Here is a 6,165-nt window from a genome sequence, read left to right as displayed (position 1 = left end):
ATTTAGTAAACTTTTTATTTTATAAGTTTTATACAATTGTGTAGTATATGCAATTTCATTTCGATATAATGAGTTTAACGAATATATCTTTTAAAAATTGACTATAAAAATGTTAATTTTATAGTTTTATTGTATTTTTTATAAATAAATTTTCTAATGTGCTGTAAGCTTGAGTGTTTATCAAATGTATGAATAATTACTTTAAAACAGTTTACTACAAACACCTATAATTTGTACCTGTAATATTTTTTCTATGTTGCTAGATTTTAACAAAATATAAACAAAAGTGTAATTGTTCTTCGATTTCTTCAGAATTGTGTTATATGTATGTTTATTTAATCTATACATTTAAAAAAAATCATTATTACAAGTTATCGTATCAAACATTATAGAAAGCAAAAGCTTGAAATGCTAGCAGCTTGGATGTAGTCTATAACATCTAAATTCGATGTGAATATCCCGAAAAAGACAACAATTTAGCCATATGAATGCAGATAGTAACTCAGTTTTAAAACTATTGTCGCCCTAATCCTATTAAGTTGTTCTTCAGTGTCAGATCTGGGAGTTTGAAATGGAGAACGAACTATTAGGAATTAGGTTAAAGCGAAAGCTTAAGGTTATATAATATTGGAATTTCTGTATATTGATTCAATTTGATTTTTTACCAGAAAACCTGGCCTCCTCTTTGTTGCAATGTTTCCCCCTTTTATAAAACAACAGGACAAATTGTAAATTATAGTTATCTTAAAAGAAAATATGCCCTGGAATAGAACATATCTAATTTTAAGACTTCAACTTGCAACACCGTGTTCAAAATTACTACTGAAGTTATTGCAATATTGTTTGAAATTCGTAGCTTCTTGAGGAAAAGGAACGATTGGACGAGTTTAATTTCGAATGAAACTGGTTGACTTCGGCGAAATAAAATATCTTTAAGCAATTACGGGTATGTACAATTGAGAAATTCGTTCAAACCTATCGTAAGAACAAGTCGCGAAAACATCACTACCTATAATATGTACAGAAATAAAAGTACTAAGTCTTTCATTGATATGTTCAGGGGGCGAAAATACTACGTATGATATATAGAGAAATAAATTAAAGTACTTCATGTTATTGATATTTTATATCTAAAGCCAAAGAACACATCAAACAGAATAATAAAAAGTTTCTTTTCAAGATATAAAAAGGAAGGTACCATATATCCGGGGGGTTTTTTTTTGTTTTTTTTTTTGTTAATAGATCAAAATGTTCAAGAAGTTGCTTTTCCGCATTGATACAATCTTTTATGTATAATTTTTTTTTCATCATCATAGGTGGCTTTGAACTCTCCTATAACCGAATTCATCCTTTCAGCCCACTGCTCCCTTTATTCAGAGCTCATCATGGCGCCTACAAAAACGACGGGTACAACAGGTTGACAGCAATAAAGAGGGTATAATCACTTATCTAGTGATTTCTTATGCGGGAGATTACTTTTTATTACATGGTTTACAGATTGTTAAAAGATATAATTGATTTACATGTGGTTGGGATATCTCTTTAATATATAGAAAAATACGTTCCGCTAATTAAGAAATTAATGATGTTTTACGTACACAAATGAAGTGCGTAAGAATCGTGTAAATGGGATTTCCTTTCAACAATTCTTAAATGTATTCCGATACAGACCGTAACCACATCAAAGGTTAAGATTTTTTAATTATTTTTTCTTTCTTATTTATTTTTCGATATTATGAAATGTTTCAATTGTCAAATTGTTGTTTTGAAAGCGATAGTTCTTCAAGAAGAAATTACTTTAGTTCTTATTTGTTATTTATCTTGTTTAAATGGATGATCATGTATACATGATAGTTTATATAGTTGGTGCTGTCTACTCATATTCTTATAATATACATCGTGTTTAAAAATATAGCATTGAATGATCTCTATCAAATTAACATAATTTCATTCACCACTCTTGTATCTTCGTTATTAATGAGAAGATACTCAACCTTAAAACGGACTCGATATAATATGTGTTAGACAGTCAAGTGAAATTCGAGTAGAATCTCTTAAAAGCTCATTTTGACGAGTCGCCAGTAAAAAAGAACCACTGTCATAATGTATGCGATTTTTTTTTTTACTGTGACATACCATAAACATTGTGGGATTATAAATTTGCGAAAAAATGCACGATGGTAAGAGCCGTCGTTTGAAAAGTAAATTGGTTACGCATTGGTATGACTGTTATCCAATGGTGTCTTTGAACGCTTTATAACATATTTAGGTCCTGAGCCTTTTTTTCTAGATTTCCCCCCGAAACGGTAAATAAAAACCCTTAAAAAAAAGGGGGGGATGTGGTATGCTTGCCAATAAGGCTAATATCTACCAAAGGATGTTGATATAAGCAACACGAGATCGCCTTACGTCCTTCAACACTGAGTTAGACCCATAGCAAAAGTCAGTTTTAAAAGTCATCGAAAAGACAAAAATTGAAGTTCAATATATGAAATTAAGGAGATATGATGTGTTTTATCAAAAACAGTCCAAATGATGTGAATTTAAGCAACTAGTCTAAGAGGTCGCATTGTCGTCTGCCAAATGAGCTTGACGAATTCTGTATTGTCAGCAATAATGGGCACCCATACGACAAAATTGAAGTTCAATTTAGTTTCTTATTAAATTCTCGACTATGACAATTTCATCATAGCCGAAACTTTTTATTAGTATAAAACACGTAAGATGGGTAAAACATTGGAGAAACCCGTACTTGTATATAAATTTAACACGTACACGTAAGATGGGTATACAATTTGAGAAACCCGTACTTGTATATAAATTTAACACGTACACGTAAGATGGGTATACAATTTGAGAAACCCGTACTTGTAGATAAATTTAACACGTTCACGTACAAAGATGGGTATAAAATTTGAGAAACCCGTACTTGTATATAAATTTTACACGTACACGTAAGATGGGTATAAAATTGATGAAACCCGTACTTGTATATAAATTTGGTGAAGGTATTAGCCGTAAGTGTAAACTTTAGATAAACTTCAAACAATTGTTATGCTGATGATTCTACTTTTAAATGGGATGTCCTCAGATATTTGTCAACTAATCGCATTGTTTGTCTGGCAAATATTTAGTTATCTATACACAAACATAGGTCTTAGCTATCGTAAAATCGTTGCCTTTTACGACATTAAATACATTTCTGTCTACAGTATGTAAGATGTCAAAACCACTTTGAGTACATCTTTTTTACGACTACACTTTGATTGGGTTTTTTTTTTTTTTTTTAGAAAAGATGATATTTGTAGAATTTCAGCCACCGTCAAGTTTTGGTTGACTGCTATTGCAAGTGTTAATCAATTGAGCGTTGTTACGATCTTAAGTGTCTTATCTTCTCTTTAAAGAAAAAAATATTAATTAGTTGGGTAGTTGGTTTACGTCTGCCTTTAATTTTTTAAATTGTTAATATCTAAAATGAAATGAGAATGGAAATGGGGAATGTGTCAAAGAGCAGACAACAGCCAAAGGCCACCAATTGGTCTTCAATGCAGCGAAAAACTCACCGGCAGCCGGAGGCGTGCTTCAGCTGACCCCTAAATAAAAAATTATACCAGTAGAAGTATGTTCTCAACTTTGATTGATGTTATCCCGTGACCTTATGGCTGTCTTACCCCAGGAGTAGATTACCTTAGCCGTATTTGGCACAACTTTTTGGAATTTTGGGTCCTCAATGCTCTTCAACTTTGTATTTGTTTGGCTTTTTAACTATTTTGATCTGAGCGTCACTGATGAGTCTTATGTAGACGAAACGCGCGTCTGGCGTATAAAATTATGATCCTGGTACTTTTGATAACTATTTACTGTGCAAATGTTTTGTGTGCATGAAAAACGTTTTTTAATACTATCATTGCCTTTAACTTAAACAGCAGACGATATATCCTAGTTTGTCTATCGGTTACTTTCTCCACAGCTCTGTTGTTCAATTGAAAATAAGGTTCCAAATCCCTAAAGACGAAGTTGTTTATAAATTGTGTAATGTCATTTTCGTCATATATAACTATCCAAGTATTTTAATAGGTCTTCATCATTGTCTTTCAAATGTTTGGTTTTCAGCGTTCCTGATGATTATAACTTCATAACAACGCTTCTTCAAAAGCAAATTAATTATAGGGCTTATTATTATTTTAATTTTGAAGTTTATTAATATCAACTGAATAATATTTTTTTCATTTTAAAAAAGATCACTCCACGGATGATACAAGCGAAAGTGACCAAACTGTACGATACCTAATGAAATGGTATTTCATATTCAGTTTTTACACTTTTACACATGCTCAAGTAGATTTACTCAGTGTGAACAATCTTAATGTAACATCAATGGGACAAGAAATTTGATCGTGTGCAAAATCTTCTCGGCGTTTTTTTACCAAGTTGAACTAAGGTCAAGAGCTCTCAAAATGAACGATTAGACAGACAAAGATTTAATGTACTAATTGGAGCCTATTACCATCCTCCCTATTGAAATAATTATCAAATTGTTTGTCGTTTTATAAAAACTCCAATAGAAAAGATATTCTAAATATTTAGTCAGAAGTTCTTTTAAAGTTTAATGTAAATAAATGGTGTCTTTCATCCTTTTCAATGTAAAATAATTATTTTGAACAACTTTCGAATTCACTTGAACAAGATCTGTTTATTTTAACCGAAAAATACACATTGTATTGAATTTTTTTCGACTTCAAGTGACTTTTTTAAAAACTAATTTCCCATCTTGTGACTCACATTACTTTGTTAGGTGCAATATTTTTTCAAATTGAATTTTAATTGTAAGTGCATAGATCTCATTAAATTAACCAATCAAATCTCTTATATTTTCTTAATTTGATACAGATTGTTGATACTTTTCAAAATTATTTATCCAAATAAAAAAGAGTAGTGGATTAGAGATAAAAATGTCTTCGATCCGGCCATTTAGGACTGGATACATGGAAGATGTTTTACATAATTTTTATCATAGCGAACCCTTTAAATTTATTACATATATATAAATACATAATCTATTGATAATTGATTAAATAGGGAAGAAATAAACTCCTGCTTAAACGAATTGTGTCTGTTTTACTTGTGTTCGTCAGGAGCCTGTTATTCAGTGGTTGTCGTTTGTTTATGTGTTACATATTTGTTTTTCGTTCATTTTTATTATATAAATAAGGCCGTTAGTTTTCTCGTTTGAATTGTTTTACATTGTCTTATCGGGGCATTTTATAACTGACTATACGGTATTGGCTTTACTCATTGTTGAAGGCCGTACAGTGACATATAGTTGTTAATGTCTGTGTCATTTTTGGTCTTTTGTGGATAGTTGTCTCATTGGCAATCATACCACATCTTCTTTTTTTTATTTTTGCAGGATGTGGTATAATGTATCTGCATATGGTTGAAAGGCAGATAGTAGCTTTTAAAAAAGAGGCGAAAGATACAAGAGGTACATTTAAAACCATAAATCGAAAAAAAAACCTGACAAAGTCAAAGCTGAAACAAATCAACGGAAAACAATAGTATACAAAACACATTATAAAACACTAAAGACTGAGCAACGCGAACATCATCATTGAAAACAATAGTATACAAAACACAACATAGAGCACTGAAGACTGAGCAACGCGAACACCATCATTGAAAAAAAAGTATTCAAAACACAACATAGAACACTAAAGACTGAGCGCGAACACCATCATTGAAAACAATAGTATACAAAACACAACATAGAACACTAAAGACTGAGCAATGCGAACACAATCATTGACAACTTGGGGTAATATTATGTTTTCTGGAAGGGTGAGCATATCCTGTTCTACATGTGGCACCAGTCGTGATAGATAAATATGCAATTCATTGGATGGGGCAGCAGAGAACTGTTGAAGATACATACAGAAAAGCGCGTCTGAAAACTATGATGGCCGGATGCGGCCATTTGGCGTTTTCGCGTTTTCGCGTTTTATCCTTTCACTCTCACGCGAAATCTGGAAATCGAGAAATCTGGAAATAGAGAAATCGTGAAAGCGAAATCAAGAAATTGAGAAATTTGGAAATCGAGAAATCGGGCAAGCAAAAACACGAAATCAAGAAATCTATTTCATTTCCAGTTTTTTCGTTTTCGCGTTT

This window comes from Mytilus trossulus, chromosome 13 (genome assembly GCF_036588685.1).
Source record: "Mytilus trossulus isolate FHL-02 chromosome 13, PNRI_Mtr1.1.1.hap1, whole genome shotgun sequence".
Taxonomy (NCBI): Eukaryota; Metazoa; Mollusca; class Bivalvia; order Mytilida; family Mytilidae; genus Mytilus; species Mytilus trossulus.
The sequence above is the reverse complement of the archived record's forward strand: the minus strand, read 5'-3'. Positions refer to the sequence as shown.